At 46.9% G+C, this 20949-nt stretch overlaps 1 long non-coding RNA gene across 1 annotated transcript in view; it reads right to left on the bottom strand.

The window, feature by feature from the left end:
* Positions 1-1097: 1097 nt before the first annotated feature.
* LOC147577344 (uncharacterized) overlaps positions 1098-20949 on the bottom strand; it is a 44850-nt gene continuing 24998 nt past the window's right edge. The window contains exon 4 of the long non-coding RNA XR_015240186.1: positions 1098-1233. This is a non-coding gene — a long non-coding RNA (uncharacterized LOC147577344). The remainder of the gene's footprint in view (positions 1234-20949) is intronic.

Raw genomic sequence — 20949 nt, 5'->3', positions numbered from 1 at the left:
CTCAAGATCATTTTCTTTCTTAACACGAAACATCATTCCATTATTTCTTGCAGCCATTATCGACAATCAAAAGCTTGGCGATCTGATTCTTTTTCCTTTGTAGATAAATCTGTTTTCTTTCTGAAAGCTTTTAGATTGTGTTTGGGTTTTGTTCCTTTCATTTCCCCAACTTTCACTCGGACGAGTTTAGGGCTGAGTTTTCTCCTCACTCTACCCAGAAGCCTCGTGTGTTCTTTCCATCTACCTATGTACCCTTCTCTGGTACTGGGATGTTTTCCTCAGCGAAATCTCTGATTTTCTTTCATTCATGTTGTCCACTGCCTCCATCTTGAACTTATATCACAGAGAGGGTGGACTTCTGACTCTTTCCTCCAAGTAATTGGACCTTCTGCTCGATGTTTCACCCGTCGATGCTCCTGCTCTAAGAGCTGGCGTAACTGCTCAGCTGCAGCTCACAGCTTGCTCTGTGCTCCGTGACCTCGTTTGTTAACTTTTCCTTTTGTTTTTTTTTTTTAAGTTTATTTATTATTGAGAGACAGAGAGACACAGAGTGTGAGCAGAGGAGGGATAGAGAGAGGGGGAGACACAGAATCTGAAGCAGGCTCCAGGCTCTGAGCTCTCAGCACAGAGCCCGAGGCGGGGCTCGAACTCACCGACGGTGAGATCATGACCTGAGCCGAAGTCAGACATTTAACCTACTGAGCCACCCAGGCACCCCTCTAATCTTTCTTTAAAATCATATTTTTGAGGGGCACCTGGGTGGCTTAGTCGGTTGAGCATCCAACTCCTGATTTTGGCTCAAATCATGAGCCACTCAATGTGCAGCCTGCTTAAGATTGTCTCTCTCTCTACCTCTGCCCCTCCCTCCCTCTCTCTAAAAATATAATAAAGTCATATTTTTAGTTGGAAAGGATCTCAGAAGCCATTTACTTCAATTCCTTCGTTTTCACTTTTTTAAAGGTTAACTAATACATTCACACTTTAAAGTCAGTTAAGACATTCTCATTGTAGAAAATTTGGAAAGTACAGAAGACATAAAATCGTATAAAGAAAAATCATCCATGCACAAAACGATTACAATTAGCAATATCAGCTCCGTAATTTATGAAGGATGGCCCAGGGAGGAGAAATAGAAGGCCAAGAATCCATCAGTCAGCAGGTCATTGGCCGGGTCTCATCCACACCAGTCCTCTGTACTTCCCTCTCAAACAGGCAGGAAGACTTTGGTTTTGTCTGTTGGTTAGAGGAACACAAGACTGACCACAAGCCTGGATGAAGTTACCACATCTTTCAAGAAGCTCGGAGGACCCCTAGTTCTGCCCGCTTACACCCTGTTTCCTGCCCATCATCATGTTGGTCACAGCAACGTCCTACTCTTTTTTTTTTTAATTTTTTTTAATGTTTATTTATTTTTGAGAGAGAGAGAGAGACAGAGTGTGAGCAGGGGAGGGGCAGAGAGAGAGGGAGACACAGAATCAGAAGCAGGCTCCAGGCTCTGAGCTATCAGCACACAGTCGGACGAGGGGCTCGAACCCACGAGTTGTGAGATCATGACCTGAGCAGAAGTCTGCCGCTTACCCAACTGAGCCACCCAGGCGCCCCATTGTCTGACTCTTGAATTCCAAATGAGGCTTAGCCTCATTGCCTTATCTTGAAAATAGGAATAACAATAACTGCCATAGTAGGGTGGCTGCGGACACAAAGACTGAAAATGAATATAAAAGTATTTTGGAACAATGAAACACTCTATATATACATTCAAGAGAGGAAAAGAAGTGAGTGTGGGAGGTTAGTAGGGAAACAGATATCTGTCCTAAATAAAAGACCTATTTCTGTCAGAATCAAAGAGGAAGATCCTTCTCCAAAGAGGAGGAAAGCACTGGAATCATAGAATGTCATGTTACAGGGATCAGGAATGCCTTAGCTTGTGGTTAAGAATGGTTATGAGCTGAGCCACTGGAATGAACAGTCCCCAAACGAATCTGATGCATCCTCGTCCTGCCTCTTTCCTCCCACCTTTCTGGTCCCACCTCTAAAGACGTGGGCTCTGGGGCGCCTGGGTGGCGCAGTCGATTAAGCGTCCGACTTCAGCCAGGTCACGATCTCGCGGTCCGTGAGTTCGAGCCCCGCGTCGGGCTCTGGGCTGATGGCTCGGAGCCTGGAGCCTGTTTCCGATTCTGTGTCTCCCTCTCTCTCTGCCCCTCCCCCGTTCATGCTCTGTCTCTCTCTGTCCCAAAAATAAAAAAAAAAAATAAAAACGTTGGAAAAAAAAAAATTTAAAGACGTGGGCTCTGAGCCACACAGCTGGGTTTGGATTCTGATTCTGCCACTAAGCCAACCTGAAAAAGTACTTCACTTCTCTATCCATCCCTTTCCTCTTCTGTAAAATTGGCTTAATCATAGTGTCTCCACGTAGGGTCCTCTCTTCCCTCTTAGCCAGTTTTGCTTCCACAGTCTATCATTACAACTTCCTTGCACTTACTCTCCGCTCCCTCCTCCCCCCTTTTCCTCCCCTGCTGAAATCTGCTTTGTAAAACCTCGGCCCTAGTAAATCACAGCCCTCCCCACACTCTCTGCTGCCCCTGTGTGGCTGAAGGGAGCTTGAGAAAAATTCAACGCCACACAAACCGCCCCGCTTTAGATACAGGACCACAGGTGCGCCCATAAAGTTGCCCAGCTGTCATGCTGTGTTTCCTTAGACCACTCACTCTCACCCTGCTGGAAACAACTTGACAACATCCCTCTCCTCAATCTGCCTTTGCCAGCACTCTCAGCTAATGACCTTGATTTCCACATGTCTGAAAAAATTAAAGCAATCAGAAGAGCAGGTCCACAGACTTTCACAAATGTATCTATAAGCCTGGCAGCAATTTCGGACAAGTACTCTACCTTCTCTCCTGTTACGAAAGATATATTGCCCATCCCCTATCTACAGCTATTATGTGTTGGGGCGCCTGGGTGGCCTCAGTCAGCTGGGCAACCGACTCTGCCTCGGGCCATGATCTCCCGGTTTGTGGGTTCGAGCCCCATGTTGGGCTCTGTGCTGACCGCTCAGAGCCTGGAGCCTGTTTCAGATTCTGTGTCTCCTTCTCTCTCTACCCCTTTCCTGCTCATGCTCTGTCTCTGTCTGTCTCTCTCTCTCCCAAAATTAAATCAACATTAAAAAAGGAAAGTTTAAGAAATAAAAAATAGTAAAGCTATTATGTGTTGAATTGTGCCCTCTAAAAATTTAGCATCTCAGAATATGCCCTGATTTAGACATGGGGTCATTGCACATAGTTAGGATGAGGTCATACTGGAGTAGGGAAGGGTCCTGATTCAATGCAACTGGCATCCTTACACAGAGGGGAAACTTGTTCACAGCCGTGTCCATGGGAAGAACGTCATATGAACAAGAAGGTGAGAACAGCGTCCTGTGCCTGCAAGCCAAGAAATGACAAAGGGTTCTAGCAAACCACTAGGCTGGAAGAAAGTCTCACAGACCTCAGAGGGAGCCAACCCTGCCAACACCTTGACCTTGGATTTCTCGCCTCTGGGACTGTGAGACAGTACATTTCCATTGTTTCAGCCACCCGGTTTGTGGTACTTTGTTCTGGCAGCCCTAGAAAACTATGACAAAGCCAGCCCTTCAGTGATCCAAAGTGACTGGATTCTTAACCCTGTTTAGGTGACCCAAAGACAGGGTTCCAACAGTACTCGTCTTTTTCTCCTAGAGCCTTTATTTTCCCCTCTCTACCTATTCTTATGTTGTTGTCCTCATTGTGTTCAAGTCCTCTCCCACTTCTCCTTAAACATACTTAGACTAGGTTTGGATGCCCTTTACTCCCCACGAAGCATTCTTGTCTGGGTCACCAGTGACTTCCACATTGCTAAACCCAACGGCCAGCTCTCCGTCTTGCTCCTATCTGTGAGCAAGTGACATTTGACACAGCAGATCCTTGCTGCCTCCTTGACACTCTCCCTTCCCTTGGCTTCTGGGACAGCATCCTCTTGGCTTTGTCCTTCCTGTCTGACTGTTCCTTCTTCTTGGGGGTTCCTCATCTTTTCCCAGACCCAGGATGTGAGACACCCCAAGGTCCTCGATCCACCCTCTACCTATGCACATTCCCTGGGTGAGCTCATCCAAGCTCAAGGTTTTAATTACCACCTGTGTGCCAACGACCCCCAAATTTATAGCTCCAGCTGGACTTCTCCCCTGAACTCCAGGCTCACATATCCAACTGTCCGCTCTGGTAAACGCCACATGTCCCAAACAGAACTCCCGATCTTCCTCCAGAAGCTTATTCACCAGCGTTGTCCATTTCGCCTAAAAGAAACTCTATTCTTCTAAGCACTCAGGTCAAAACCTGGTATCCATTTTTAATTCCTCTCTTTCTGACCACAGATCCAAGAAGCTCTGTCGACTCTACATTTAAAATATATCTGGTATCTTGGGGCTCCTGGGTGGCTCATCGGTTAAGCATGACTGTGAGGTCATGATCTCGTAGCTCGGCACTTCGAGCCCCACATCAGGCTCTGTACTGACAGCTCAGAGCCTGGAACCTGCTTCAGATTCTGTGTCTCCCTCTCTCTCTCTCTCTCTGCCTCTCCCCCTCTCCTGCTCTGTCTCTCTCTGTCTGTCTCTCTCTCAAAAATGAATAAACATGGGGCACCTGGGTGGCTCAGCCAGTTGAGCGTCCGACTTCTGCTCAGGTCACATTCTCGTGGTCTGTAAGTTCGAGCCCTGTGTCGGGCTTTGTGCTGACAGCTCAGAACCCGGAGCCTATTTCAGATTCTGTGTCTCCCTCTCTCTCTGACCCTCCCCTGCTTGTGCTCGTTCTCTCTCTCTCAGAACTAAATACACATTAAAAAAAATTTTTTTAATGAGTAAACATTAAATTTTTTTTTAAATTTTAAATATATCTGGAATCTAAGCCTTTTTTGTCCCCTCTGCTGATCCATCATCATCTCTCAGCAAGATTATTGCAGCAGCCGCCTGACTGTCTCCCTACTTCTTCCTTGCCCCCCACACTCTGTGCTCAACACAGCAGTCAGAGAGATTCTGTAAAATGTAAGTCACATTAAGTCGAATCCTCCAGTGGCTCCTTACTTGGTAAGAGAGAAAGCCACGCCCTTACAGTGGCCCCCTAAGACTCTCACAGCTTCTACAAACCCTTACATCTCTGACCTTATGCCCCCCCATCCTCCCTGCTGCCTCCGCTCAAGCCACGGGGCTCCTTGTTGGTCCTAGAGCATCCGGCTTGTTCTCTTTGCACTGGCTGTTCCCTTACCTGGAGTGTTGGTCCCCCAGCTAACCACATAGATACCTTCCTTACCACCTCTGTCCCCACTCAGATGTCACTTCCTCAGTAAGGCCCATCTGGCCCAACTATGTAAAACCGGTCCCTTGGGACGCCTGGGTGGCTCAGTCGGTTGAGCATCTGACTCTTGATTTCAGCTCAGGTCATGATCCCAGGGTCGTGGGATCAAGCCCCATGTTGGGCTCCACGCTGAGCATAGAGCCTGTTTAAGATTCTCCCCCTCTCCCTCCGCCCCTCCCCCCTGCTCGCCTGCTTGTGCTCTCTCTCTCTCTCAAAATAAAATAAAAAAAAATTAAAAAATTTTTGGTTACAAAAAAAAAAAAAAAACTGATCCCTGCTCTCCCATATTCCCTTTTCCTTCCCTTAGCCCATCACTTCTTAATATACAATACAATTTACCTGTTCATTACATTTACTGTATATTTTGTGTCTCCCTGTACCAGAATGTAAGCTGTGAAGGGCAGGGGTTTATTTTTCTGTCTTGTGTTTATTTATATATGTATTAAGTGCCAATAAATATCTGTTGAAGGAGTAAACAAATGAATGGTTGAGTACAAACGGTTTAGAATAGCGTATGGCCCAAAGTAAGTGCTTAATAATTATTAGCCATTATCTCCTGTATAATATTACCTCCTATTATTCAGATCAGATTCTGTAGACTGAAGATCTAGGAACTTGGCTGGCAGAGTGCCCCCTAAAGGAAGGACACTGGGTAAGGGGGGAGACTTGCCGGGCAATGAAGCTTATCCAAGCTTCATTTATTTCCAGTTGACGTGCATGGGCTTTTTTGGTTTTCCTCCAATTGCTCTCCTGTGCCAGCCTTGGATGGATCCCTTGGACCTACCCTGGCAGGGCCCCCTGAAATCACTGCTCTGGGCTTCTCGGGAGAACCTCGGGCCCAATTTACCCAGCGGGAAATAAAAATTAATAACCTCAAAGAGTTCTCAGCCTATTTCTGCTGTTCTCTCATTTTCAGGACTTTTTTCAGCCTTTCAGAGGAAATAAGAGAATTAGGCCCAAACCCAAGAGCCGATGATACTTAATGCTGGTGAACGGAGCACGGGCAGATTCTGCACAGCCCGGCAAGACAGTCCAGCCATCGGTAGAGAATACGAATGGGTTTTAATTTGGTTTCGTTTTGATGAAAGGGTTTGCAAGGGAATCGATTTAATGTGGCTTGTGTTTTATAGGACCACCCCGGCTGTAATTTTGAAGAGAGAGTGTGGAGTACAGTTTGGGGGCCGAGTGCCTGGAAGGATGGGGGCCTCAGAGCAGCTCACAGGATTCGCGAGATACTCTCCGTGCGCTCAGGTATGCTCATGGGTTGGGTTGGGGACAGAGGCAGGGTGGCGACTGAGTAACCTGTTTTGTACACATCTCCTGCACCTATGTCTTCTTCAAAACAGGACGGACCAAAGTGCCTCAGTTTTCTCAGAAACAAGAGAGAAGGGCTCGTCTTGCAGAACCCCTAATCATTCTTTCCTGCATTCCCTACTTTTTCCATCTGTCCAGGAAAATTAGTTTCTGGAATAATTTCCACAGAACAGAATAACTCCAGTCCTTTATTCTTCAATAAAAAGGTGATTTTAGCGACGGGTCCCCCTCTCCGCCCCTTCCTGAGTGCACTCACACCCTTTATGTGCAGGTCCCCTCTGCAAACCACATTGTGGTTTGAAAGCCCACCCAGTAAGAGGGGTGGGATTCAAATGACTGATAGGGTCCTAGGGAGAGGAAAGGGATTATATTTTACCTTTGCAAACACTTGGGGTGAGGAGGTGCCCTGATTTCTAGTCCAGAGTCCTCTGGGCTGTTGGGTTTCTGCTGCTACTCAGTGTTAGCCTGTTCACCGACAGCATCTCACCCAGAGACGAGCCTGGCCTGGAAGACGGCCTTGCTGAAGAGGAAAGGGGATAAGAGCAGGAAGTGGGGGCCCAGGGTCTCGCAGATCCCCACCATTAATATCAGTGTACTTTGTCTACACCACCTATGGTTGTGGGAATTTAGAACCACACGAAGCAGATCAAATGGAAACCATAAGATCCATAGGATCAAATGGAAACCTTGAACTGGTTGCTTTCAGAATCGTTTTGCCTGGAAGGCTTGGGCGTTGAAGGAAGAACACACACGACATAAAAGCATTGCTGTTGCCAGTGCCCAGGACGCCTAAAATGGGTTCAGTTACAGCCAGGAGAGAGCCTGCGCGCGACCCTGGTGACAAGGGCGTGCTTTCTTGGAGGCACCGTGCTACACAGCTCTTCGGTGATTCACTGCTTTCTAAATCAAGGTGCCATCAAGGTTTTTCCTTTGAGAATATCACCCTCATCCTGTCCCATTTGCCTTCTTAAAGGAGTCAATGAAATAGAATTAAAGTTTCGAGCTGGGCATGTTTTGTAACCCTGGGAAGAACCAAAGGAGTGTGTCTGGCAAGGGGACCTCACTGGTCATATCTGTGGAATCATCAAAAAAGGTTAGGGAATTAGGGACAGCTGTCCCAGAACAGAGGACCCACCTTCCACACTGAGCAGGGCCCAGACCTGCCTCTGAGCTGTGTTGGGGGAAGCTGTCATTTCCTAGGGGTGTCACTGGAATGGGGCCATCACACACTTCTCCCCTTTGACATTTGGGGAGAGACATTTGGACCTTCCCAATGCTCCTCAGTGAAAAGAGAGGGTAGACCTTCGCTACCAGGAACGGACCTGTTAGAGTGGAAGATGGCAAGGAGTTACTCTGATCATGTAGCAGGTTTCCAGTGCAGGGATAGAGCCTCAAACAGGCACCCAGAGATTTATATTCCCGTCTTGAGGCTGATGGGGGCTGTCCCTGAATCTTTGTGACATGAAAAAGTCACTTTCCATCTCTAGGGCTCAGTTTCCTCATCTGTGAAAAGGATCAGATGATCCTCATGGCCTCTTCAATAATTCAGTTCAGTCCAACATAACATGAGTGGATCATTCTGACATCAGAGTGGAGGCAAGACTGGAAGAACATTGCCTGGAGGCCAGGAGATGAGCTACCACTAAATTCCAATGAATTACTATTAAGTTACCAATACCTTTCTTAAGCTATGTTAAGAAAGGCATGATAATGGCCTGAGCAGCAGTTGTATCAGCTAGGAACTGCTGAGTAACAAATCACCCTAAAACTCCCTATTATTTTTCAATACCTACAGGTCACCTAGAAGCCCTACTTGACCAATCCTGACTGGGCCCATGCATGTGTCTGTGGTTGTTCGGCTGGCAGGTTGGCTTGGGGACTCTCTGGTCGGCTCTCTGTCACATCCCTCTAGCAGCCTAGCCCAAACATGTTCTCAGAGCAGTGGCGGAGGCCTAAGTGAGAAATCAGGCTTTTTTTTTTTTTTTCTATGTATTTTTTTACTTTTTCCTTGTATTTTCTTTAATAGCATTTTAATACAGAAGTTGAATTGATCAAAACAGAGTTCAACATTGTAAAAAGGTAGGAGTAAAAAATCTTCCTCCCTGTTCCTGTCCCCAGTCTGCCCTATTCTTTTTTTTTTTTTTAATTTTTTTTTTTTCAATGTTTATTTATTTTTGGGACAGAGAGAGACAGAGCATGAACAGGGGAGGGGCAGAGAGAGAGGGAGACACAGAATCGGAAACAAGCTCCAGGCTCCGAGCCATCAGCCCAGGGCCTGACGCGGGGCTCGAACTCACGGACCGCGAGATCGTGACCTGGCTGAAGTCGGACGCTTAACCGACTGCGCCACCCAGGCGCCCCCAGTCTGCCCTATTCTCCCAGCCCGCTCCCAGCCACAGATAACACTTTCTTATTCATTTCTCATATACTTTTCCACTGTTTTTTTTTTATTTTTTAAATTATTTTTGTATTATTTTTTTTAACGTTTATTTATTTTTGAGAGAGAGAGAGAGACAGAGCATGAGTGGGGGAGGGTCAGAGAGAGAGAGGGAGACACAGAATTCGAAACAGGCTCCAGGCTCTGCACTGTCATCACAGAGCCCGACGCAGGGCTCAAACTCACGGACCGTGAGATCATGACCTGAGCTGAAGTCGGACGCTTAACCGACTGAACCACCCAGGCGCCCCTCCACTGGTTCTTTTTTTTAAACGAGGACACAACCATACATGAATGTATGTTCTTATTTTCCCATATTTTGGACACAAAACCTTCTTATGCTGGATATACTACTCTTCTTTATATACTAAACCATGGTGATCTTTTCAAATCAGTACATGGGAACCTTTGGGTTGTTTCCAATCTTTGAGCTAGTGCCTTCAGGGACAACCTGGCTTGTTTGCCATACATTTGTGCTGCTGTTTCAGCCCATCTGAGTGAAAGCTAAAGAAATCAGGCATTTTTTAAAGCCTCTGCTTGCATCAAGTTTGCTAGTGTTCCATTTTCCAAAGTAAGTGTCCTGGCTGAGCCAAAATTCCATGTGAGAGACACAACCAGAGGGCACAGATCCAAGGAAGCAATCCTTGTATATCATCTAACAATCCTCTGCAGAGGCGGGCTAAGGAGAGGGGATGCATACAAGAAACACAGAGAAAAGCAGGAGGTGGCTTCCCATCAGCTGTGACCTCAACGCATGTCAAAAACTTGGCTGGGGCGCCTGGGTGGCGCAGTCGGTTAAGCGTCCGACTTCAGCCAGGTCACGATCTCGCGGTCCGTGAGTTCGAGCCCCGCGTCAGGCCCTGGGCTGATGGCTCAGAGCCTGGAGCCTGTTTCCGACTCTGTGTCTCCCTCTCTCTCTGCCCCTCCCCCGTTCATGCTCTGTCTCTCTCTGTCCCAAAAATAAACGTTGAAAAAAAAAATTAAAAAAAAAAAAAAAAACTTGGACATGTCCTTGAGTAGGCCCCAAGCCCAAGTGACCAGGAAACAAGATAGGGTAGAGTCAGTAAGGAGATTCGGGTGGAAGATGTTAGTGCTGGCTTCTGCTCAAGACCCTGTTCTCCATGAACAGGTCTCATTTGGTACAGCTTGGTATTTTCTTTTCTATTTCCTTTCGGTTGTTAACAAGATTCCTTCCCCATGCCATACTAAATTATTTTCACTAAAAAAGAAATAAATAAAGCAAGAGGCGAGGGTGCAGAGTAGGGGAGGGTGTGAAGCTGCGCCCCCAGCATCAGATATGGTGAGGGCAGTGGGATCAGAGAGAGAAACCCTCAAGAGACTTGAAACGCAGGATGCCCTACGGTGATGGGATGGAAGTGTCCTACCTACACGCTCTGCAAGATCTTGCCTGTCCAAACCTCAATAGACTTTCTGGCTTGTTTAAATAATGGAGGTCTCAGTCCTACCGATTTATCTTCCAGGAGAGAGACTATGAAGGAGGAAGGAAGACAGGTGTGGCCAGCCCCTTTACAATTTCCCATTGACTGGAGTTGAGAGCCATCAACTTTGTTTGGAACTTTCCCACATTGGTAACATTTGTGAGCCTGAGTCTGTGTCTCCTGCCACAGTGGGCCACAAAACCATTAAACAACAACGACAAAGAGTCAGAAGAGTGTATGAATGGCAGCCCAGCCCAACACTACAGAGACAACAGAAGGTACTCAGATACGTTTTCAGATTTGATTCTCAAGCTGCCCTAGACTGTTAGCTTCATCAAGACAAGAGAAATCATGTCTGTTTCATCCACTGCATCCACAGTGCTTAGAGCAGTGAGTGGCACATAACAGGTGCCCAATCCGTATTTGTTGAATACATGAACGCTATGAAGCAAAGAAGACAAGTCATTATCCCCGTTTTATATTTGAAGCCTAGAGTCTCGCAGTTAATAAATGGCAGAGCCAGGCCCAAGTGGAGACACTCATCCCCAGGTCATTGCTAGCTATTTTGTCTTATGATGCTTCTAGGTCATTAGCCTCAGGAAGCAAAGAATCCCAAAGGCATTTATGTGTGGAGCAACTGTACAGGGCACAGGCAGAACCTCTGGAGCTTTCTAGCACCAAGCAAGATTCACAAAGAAAGGACAGAGATGTGGATGAGTAGCTGGCCAGAAGCTCCCAGTCCTCCTGGTGCAGCAAAGGTGCGTTCCCAGCACGCGGTCCCCAGCCAGGAACATTCGCAGCTCTTCAGCCTCTCCTGGAACAGAGTTCCAGAATGGAGCCTCCTCTGGCAGCCCAGGTGCTCCCATGAAAGCCATATCCAAACACATCAGGGTTATGTCTAACTCATCTGTGCACGGTCCACTGTTTAGATATTAGCCATCCTAAGACTCGGGACCCATCACTGCCACTCTTTGTTCTCTGGAAGAGATAACCGTCTCAGGAGGAAATAGTCTTACTACAAATTAAGAGGCTAATGTGCATAGTTGACCATCGAGAATGACTACAAAACATTAAGTTCTTAAGGTCCAGTGAAACCCTGAAAGGACCACAGCCTGGGTCCCTTAGGCAAAGGTCTGGAAGCAGTTGAAACAACATGCATGTTGTAAGTGTCCTGAAGGAGAGGGTCCATGGCTTCCATCAGATCCTGACAGGGGTCTCTGATTCAGTTCCAGCCACATAAAGATCTAGAATGGACTTGTCATCTTCCCAACTACTTGGCTTTGCTCAAAGCCCCAGGGATGGGACATGTCCTTAGCAAGACAATGCATGCTGTTTCCTGTGGTCACTGCCTGCCTCCCACAGAGAATGAAAAGTGAGTAGGTGGTCCCAATGGGACTAGAGCAATGCCTCTCCCTCCTCGTGTCCAACACATGGGGTCAGAGCCGGAATGGTAGCATGCGAATGCTGGAACAGGCTCCAGAGGACATCAGCAGGCATAGAAGATGATTTTATACTTCGTGTAAAGACAACTAATGCCTAGCTCCCCCAAAGTGGCGTGTTTCAAAAGAGATTTCTGCTCCTATGTCTCAGAAGAGCCTTACATAGAAGCCAAGCCTTGAGCTGGTGGCATCCATCAGCCTCAAATTCTAAAGGACGCCGCCCCACCCCTTCCAGGGTTCAGTAAAGGAGGCGAAACCCCGGGGTTTGTGCTAAAAGTGATTCTCTGGTGCCACCTGGTGGTCACTACTTATGAATGCACCTTTTACAACACAGACTTAGCACTAAGTTTGTACTTTGCTTTTTACCGATTTCAAAACTGAACTCAGTTCAAACTCCGCCCATTACTGACATGCAGGTTGAAGCTCAGGGATTGCATAAGTGATATAGCAGGTGGCTCATCAGTGGCACAGACTACATTGAAGCTCAGGCCTTCCCATTCTCCTTCCGGAGCATTCTCCCACCCTGTGCAATGTTAACTTTTCGTTCCACTTCACCCTTTTCCCAGGACAGGAATTTTCCATCTGGAACCAATGTCTGGGCTGAATGCCCTCCTTTGTGCTCCTAAAGTCCTCTAAGTTCCCCTCTGCAATGGCCTTCTCTACCCAGGTTGTCCTACTGACTTTTCTGCATCCCTCACTCAAAAAGAGACCTTTGAGAGCAGAGACTGTTCACACTCTGTATCCCAGGACCCAGCCTGGAGCCTGGAACACACGGACAGATGCATGAAGTTCCCCATCACCCAGATGAGCAGTACAGTATGCATGCGGGCCAGGAGCACCATTGCTGCCCCTGTCACCATGACCACTGTCTTCCTACTCCATGCTGTGGGCCCCTTATAGTTCAGGGTCCTGAAGAGAACAAGACGTGGTCCCTATCGTGTGGTGTTCCAGTCAGGGAGGAGCCCCAGCAAGGTCAAGTATGGATCACAATATGATGTGGGGAGTCCTACGCAGAGGTACCCTAAGGGCAGAGAGAAAACACTGGGGTGAGGCTGTGAATCTCGAGATAGTTTCTGAGACTTGAAGGTGAATGGAGGTGGCCCTTGGTGGAGGGCATCCGACAGCAGACACAGCCAGCCCCAGAGATGTGAACAAGTAGGTGTGGGAAGGGTATATCTGGAGTACAGGATGCATGTGAGAGTTGTGGGTGAGAAAGGCAAACTTGGGGGCCAACTCACAAGGGCTCCTCATGCCAGGACATGGGAGCTTAGCCTCTGTTTCTAGGGGTGAAATCCCTGCAAAGGATTTTAAAGACAACAATGAAATGGGGGTCTGGGCAGCAGTGGGGTCAATGAAGTCGGAAACATTAGAATAAAGAACGTGGCCCAGAAAAAGTCTATAGAGCTGGTGTTCTCCAACTTTAGTGTGCTATGGGGTCTCCAGGAGGGAGAGCTTCCAAAGCAGAGTCCCGGGGCCCCTCCTGGGATTCGGCCTCAGCAGGTCTGGGCTTGTGCCCCAGTACTTGGCATTTTTAGCAAGAATTAAGCTTCTGCTACAAACGACTCAAGGGCCGCACTTGAGGCACCACTGGAGAAGAATGAGGGGGGCAAGGGCCAAGGACAGCGAGAGACGGGGCTGTGAAAAAGATGCTTTGTGGTGGGAGCTACAGAGGAACAATTGGAGGGGTAGGAAGGGACAAGGGAACAAGCAGTGCCCATAAGACCACAGGAAAATTGTTTTAAGGACAGAATGGTTCCCCAAAGCAAACTCACCAGGAAAGTTAAATTAGGTATGAAGAGAAAATGCGGTGATTGGCTTTGGGCAATGAGGAGGTCCTTAATGACTATCCTGCAAGCGGTTTTGTGGGAGCAGTGGGGACAGAGCCAGACGATAGAAGGTCAGAAGTAACTGGAAAAGAGAAATACGGACACTCAGGGGCTCTCCCTCCCTCTAGAAGCCTGACCTGGAAAGAAAATGAGAAAGAGAATGGAAGCCAGATGGGGACGGAAATAGGTGCCAGAGAAGAATTTTGGTGTTCGGATCAGAAAAGTTGACTATCTCTCTATGGTATGGAGGCCGAGTGGCTGAAGATCACAGCAGAGGGTCCAGGAGGGAAGGGTGGCCGGAGAAGGGAGCATCCTGGAGAGGACCGGGAGCTGGGGTGAGGTCCAGAGCCCCTCTCTCCTGAGGCCAGTGAGGAGAGGGAGGGGAAAGGTGTGCTTGAAAACAGGTTTGCAGGGTGATTCAAATGAGGTACAAAGATAACAAATACCATAAATATATCAACTCACTTGGCCAAAATCTGAGTTGAGATAAATCTGGGAGAAATAGTAAGATCATTAAACAACGGAACGAAGATCCAAAGAGATGTGAAGTGTCTAGAGTGAAGAGCTAAGACACAGCTTTAATTTAGCAGACATGAACTCTGTACTTGGTTTAAAGTCAGCTTCCACAAGCACAGAAGGGCAACTTGACTGAACAGCAGACAACGGTTTAAAAAATTAATTGACAATATTCTCCACTTGACCGAAAAGGATTACAAGGCTTTTAAAAGCTAAGGATCTCAGGTTATCAATGTGAGATCCCAGGACTTAGCAAAATTCTAGCCTATCCACTGTTACTTTTTCACACTTTTCTAAAGACGCGACGGTGGGGAAGAGTGGGTGGTATGATTGTTGAGACGGCTTAGTCTGTACTCTGCTTAATAAATGTTTTTTAAAGTAACTCATTTGCAAACCTTGATATTTTAACAATAATTGGAAGCCAGTTCCTTGTGATGGATCTCAAAACTGATTGAGCTGATTTCGCCAAACCAAGTTCACAAATCTCCCTGACCACCTGGGGAGCTTTGCAAGAAGACATCCCCAAGATCTTCTGTCTGGCCTCACAGAGATTCTGATTGGGTAGATCTTGGGGTGGGGGGGGGGCTGTCAATGAACCACAGTGAGGTTTAGAAGACACTTAACTGGTTAGGAAATCTTTGGCAGTGTCTGATTCCCATCCTAAGCTGCTAAAGAGACACAAAACATTCTTCCTTGTGCTTCATAGGTATTCAGAACCAACAGATCGTGTCTTTAGTGAGTATGACGACTTACGTGCTTGAAGCCACGGCTAATGTTGGTATACTTTTGGTATACTTTATAATTTTATAAAAAATTTTTTATAAAGTTTTTTTATAACAAATTTTTGGTAGACTTTATAATTTTGGTAGAATTTTGGGCATGTGTTGGTATCACATATAAAAGTGTTGAAAGACTGGCTTAGATTTATAAACTTCTTTTCTCAAAAGAGTTTAGTTTTCAATACAAATCTCTATATATCTATTCTAATCTTTTCAAATGGCTAGTCATTTATGAGCAGCATATCCATGCGTAATGATGCCGTGGGTGTTACGGAGAGAGACTGGTGAAGTTAGGAAGAGGTGGTTTGGAATGAACTCATCCCGCCCAAAGATCCCAAAAAAGGGACCAATCATTTATCATCTTTACCATTTAAGTTTACTTTTATTGGCTGATGTGTCTCTTTGAGTTAGATTTTATATAAAATCCATCCATTATATATTTTTTTTTTGTAAATTTACACAGCCCTGAAACCATCACCGCCATCTAGAACCCTGCCACCCTCCAGAAAGTTCCTTCACTCTTGTTGGCAGCCTGATAGCCTGTGTAAACCTCGGATCTATTTTCTGTCTCTAATGTTTTGTCTTTTCTAGAAACTCTACGTAAAGAGAAGCCCAAAGTACTTAGTCTTTCACAGTTGGCTTCTTTCACTTTGCTTAACGCTTGTGAGGACTTACACACAGTTTGCTCTCTACTTTTAGGTCTTACATTTCAGTCTACGATCTATTTTTTTTTAATTTTTTTTTTTTAATTTTTTTTTTTCAACGTTTATTTATTTTTGGGACAGAGAGAGACAGAGCATGAACGGGGGAGGAGCAGAGAGAGAGGGAGACACAGAATCGGAAACAGGCTCCAGGCTCTGAGCCATCAGCCCAGAGCCTGACGCGGGGCTTGAACTCACGGACCGCGAGATCGTGACCTGGCTGAAGTCGGACGCTTAACCGACTGCGCCACCCAGGCGCCCCTACGATCTATTTTTTAATTCATACTTTTGTGTCATGAGAAGTAAGAGTCTAAGTCTATGCATTTGTATATGTGTGTATTTTTGCCTGTGAATATCCAATGGTGTCACTACCATCTGAAAAGGCTGTCTTTCCCCCTTGAGTTGCCTTGGCATCTTTATTGGAAATCCGTTGATCATAAATATGTAGGTTTATTTCTGTACTCTGTCTTCGGTTCCATTGATCTACATGTCCATCTTGTAGGAAGGATAAACACTGATTTGTGAAAATATTGTTTCGGTTATATGCACTAGGTGAGTGTGTAAAGTGTATTTCTTACCGATGACTGTGGCAAACATATCTTCTTGAAAATTATTTATCTAAGCAGTGCCTGATAATACAATAATACACCAAAAAAGGGTTCTCGAATAGGCTACTGGCACCCACAAAGACTGTGGAATAGAGTACAGCCTCACACTTTGCAGAAGAGGAAACTGAGGCCCATAGGGAGGAAGTAAGTTGGCCACAGTTGTGCTACAATGCAGACTGGGGTGCCTTTCCCAGAAGCCCCCATTTTCCTGATGCTGCAGCCACCCCTCCTGTTGTTTTGTGACTCCTTGAGGGGCTCCCACCTCCGCCCGTTGCAATGAGGTCCTGCAGTCAACAGCTGGCAGAGCTCACATGGGCACGGGAGCGGGCAGGAATCCTGGGGGCTGTGACCCGCCAATGCCCCTGTCTTCCCCTCTCTCTTCAGCCTCCCCCTGCAGGTTCACTGAAAGTGGTCTCCACAGACACTGCATTGCCTGGTGGGTCCGGCCCCAGATGACGGTTCTCTGTGTTCCTACTCCTCCCTCCGCACCGACTGCAGAGTTGGCTTTTCTTCAGGGACTCTTCTCAGAATGGAAAAAAGAGGGCAGCACCACGGACGTCAAATGGCTCTTACACAATGGCAGCATCTTGCTGAGAGTCATGTAAATAAGCCTGGGAACATACGGATTGAATTTCCCTCAACTTACCCAGGAATGTAATAAGTCAGGGCCACGGAAGAAGGCTGCCGCTCGGCCAGGCGCTCAGAACACTTGAAAGACTCCTCTCCCTGCCCCAGAGACATCTTACCCTGGAGGTCTCCATCCCTCTCAAGTTCCAGGGCTCCTAGCCTTGACGAGGCACAGACACTTGGCTCTGTCCCTGGCACGCTGGGCTCTTCAGAGGGAGACAGTGCTTCCAACCTCGTAAACTGGGCAGAATGTCTGTTCACTTCTTCATTCATTCCGCCACTCGCGCACCTAGTGTTATTGAGCACTGTGTCGGGAGGGTAGGAATCTCACAGGGTACAAGACAATGTGGTCCTGCTGTCCTGTCTAGTGAAAGAACTTTCTAGCACCCCAAGTTATCAACGCTTTTGAATAAGGGCAGCTTCTCAGCATTGGCAAAGTTGGAGCAGAGGCTGGTAGAGACATAAGCCTCAGATGCAGAATTGGGCGGCTGACCTCCAAGGTCCTTCTCAAGGGCAAGCTTCCTGAGGTCTGAAGTTGCTGGAGCACTGCCACCGCTTCCTTCCTGCCTCCTGCCTGCACGGCTCTCTCCCAAAGGCACCTGCAGGACCTTTGCCCCGGAGGTTTTTGTTGGAAGGCATGGGAGGTCCCTGGAGAAGCAACAGTGGGTTCAGAAAAAGCACAATGTTCATCTCTCCTGCTGAGAAAACCACTATCATTCTGATTTCTTTTTAATTTGTCTTCTGTGGCCCCTCCGAAGAAATCTGAAAGCTTTCTCCCGAGGGAGGACGAACTTGAAAAATAAAACAAAGGCGTATCCACCAACATAAAAGTTCTAGTTAAATTATTCCCATTGGGGAAAACTGCATGAGGGATACACGAGGACTCTAGATTATTTATTTTAACGGAATGCAAATCCACAAGTATCTCAAAAAAAAAAAAAAAGGTTTAGTGAGACCTAAAATTTCTTGATAACTACGCTATGCGTATGTAAGATGTTATCTTTAGGGGAAGCAGAGTGAGGATGTAATGGGCATCTATACAGCTTCTCCAATTTTTCTGTCAATCTGAAATGACTTCAGAGTAAAAAAGTTTAAAAGCAATTTGTAAAAATGCAAGAAACTGCTTATTGATAGTGGGGGGGGGTGCAGAACACTAGACTGGAAATTAGTAGACATTGCCTTTCCATGTGACCTTGGGCAGGACCCTTCTTCTCTCTGGCCCTCAGTTTCACCACTCGTAACGTGAAGGTGCCCCACTCTTTTTATATAACATCCTGCCCCATCTGTGGTCCAGTTTGGGGCCCCGGGTCTATGTCAGTCTCGCCCTCTCTTCACCCTTTTCCCAGCCCAGCTGCTTAGATTCCCCATCTGCAACATAGGAGTAAATAACATTTATTTTTTTAATTGTTAAATTAAAGAGGAAAGGAAAGGAAACAGTAGATGCCAAGTGCCTGACTCGTAATAAAGACTCAGGAAATATTTGATTCCTGCCCCTTTGCCCCTTTCCCACAGAGCAGGATTCGCTGAGTTCCTCCACCTTCCATCTCTCACCGCCATGCCCTGACCCTGGAGAAAGCACACAGCCTTTAAGAAAAACCTGTGAGGTTCCCCCTGGGAATAACAAGACGTCAGACGGAGCACGTGGGTCCTCAGTTTCCCTACAACAGTGGTCTTCACACTTTGGGTGCATCCAAATTACCGGGGGCAGGGTGGGGGGAGCTTGTTAAAACCCAGAATGCTGGGCTCTGTCTCCAGAGTTCTCCTTCGGTAGATCTGGTGCAGAACTTTAGAGAACGTGGGATTCTAGCCCGTTCTCAGGTGATCCTGCTGCTAACATGAGCCCTTTGCAAACCCAAAGGATAGCTACACACCCCATGTTGCAGAGGCAAAGCAGACTTGCCAGGGAGCTTGGCCCTAAGGGCTGGAGCAAGGGAGTTAAGCCAAGGAGAAAGAAATTCAGGTCTGGGGGAGGGTGACCTCTGGGCTGGGCTCCGGGAGATCAGAGCAGGGACCTTTTCCTGAGGAAGGCTAAAGAAAGAGGAGTTGCTCCAGCTTTTCCTTTTCCTCCCCCTTTTCCACCCAAAATAAAGCAGTGCCCCTGGCAGGCCTCCCTCTAGCCCATGGGAAGGCTCCAGAGCCATGTAAGGTCAGGGCTCAGGCCGAAGGGCTGACTGCAAATGTTGAAGGCAGGAAAGACAGGAGGGGAGGAACGTCTCCAAAGCCCAGGACGCACGAGCTGAAAGGGAAGTGGAAATTTAATCAATCCCGAACTGGTTTGTAGGGGGAACATTCCCGGGTGATTTGGGGAAGCTGCATAAGTAGGAGGTTGGCTGCGGCCCGTGTTTGTCAACACCCACGTGCTCGAGTGGAAAGTGAGGCGAAAGATGAAGGCAAGGAGGAGAAAATGAAGAAGCATCTCACTTTTATTGTTTAAGTAAGTGCACAGCCCTGGGCTAAGCACTTTTCTCTGTGAAGCAGGCATTACCCCCCCCCCCCCCCACTTCACACTTACTAACTACTCCCAACTTACACAGGTATCCACATCAACAGACGCCTGACTTCAGACCCCGCTCTCTCCACTGGTTTACTGCCTCATGACCTTCTGGGCTTTGTCACCTACAACCTGTGTGAATTTGGCCAAATCAATATTTCTCAGACCAAATTTCTCTGCCAGGGGAAAAAAAAAAAAAAAAGAAGTTGATATCAAGTACTCTCTAACGGGTTTTGAAGCAGAGAGAGAACAGCCAGGGAAAACAATAAGGTAAAATGCAGCCTGCTGTGGGTGTCTCAACCACCCAGCTAAAGATAACAACCGTGACTTCTAACACACAAGATGGTAAACACTTAGAGGTCTTATATTTGGCTTCTGGGCACCACTGGGTTAACATTTCCATCCTGTTGTAAGTAAAACCATTACTCACCAGTGTAACTAATGTTTCATTATTGCTAATTCCAAAGCCATTACACCATGGAGCCAGGGTTTAAAAAGAATTTAATTGAAGACCAAAACATGCCCAGTAGCAATGCCTCTTTTATAAATAATTTCTGCTCCAAATTCTAACTTGGCATAAAAGCTTTTTGTGTCTGTTTCATTTTTTTTTAACGTGTGATATACAATGTTTTCACTGTATCTCTGGGCAGAAGCCTGAGATATCCAGAAAAATAACACCAGCCATAACAGTCCTTCTCATTTTAAAGGTGCCAAATGGTAGGCTGGACAATGACTCCCGTCCCACGAGGAAACACATACAGGCAAGTTACATGGGATGCCCAAGTTCTCAGAGCTGCGTCCAACCATCCCGGTAGTGTGGGTGTAGACCCAGTCCTTGTTTTGTCCCGTCGCTCTTCCACAGAACATTGGAGAAAGAAACATGCCACCCCACCCAACGTCAATAGCCCACCCACCTACACAACCAGCTCTCTTTTCATGTGAGTGTGGCTTAGTTCCTCACTGGGAAATGCCCCCTCAGGACCAAGACTATGGAAGGAGTTTGGAGATTGTCTAAGGACTGACATAAGGTACTGGAGTCCTGAGAAGTCAGAACAGCCTAAGATTACACTGCCAGAAGGGGTCAGGAGCCCTCCTCCACCATCCTCAGACCACGGAGATCCGAAGAGGGGGTGATTGGGCAAACCCCTCCTAGGAGACGATGCCGAGCTAGGATGTGTTCATTCCTTCCCAACAAGCCCTGATTTCTCAGTGTGCAGTTGTCGAGCAGTGAAGGGGACTTCACGTTCATCAGAACGTGAAAAACATTATGATTATTCTGGAGAGCCCCAAATCTAAATCTTCATACATGGCATTGAATTCATAGTCCATTTAAAGAATTATCAACTGCTGCTGCTGAATGAGATCCTAACTAATCTGTTTATTTTTCACACGGGGGGTTCTGAAGTTCTAAC

The sequence above is a fragment of the Puma concolor genome, chromosome C2 (genome assembly GCF_028749965.1).
Source record: "Puma concolor isolate L17-30 chromosome C2, mPumCon1.1.hap2, whole genome shotgun sequence".
Taxonomy (NCBI): domain Eukaryota; kingdom Metazoa; phylum Chordata; class Mammalia; order Carnivora; family Felidae; genus Puma; species Puma concolor.
Note: the sequence above shows the minus strand (reverse complement) of the source record. Positions and strands in the feature narration are given on the sequence as shown.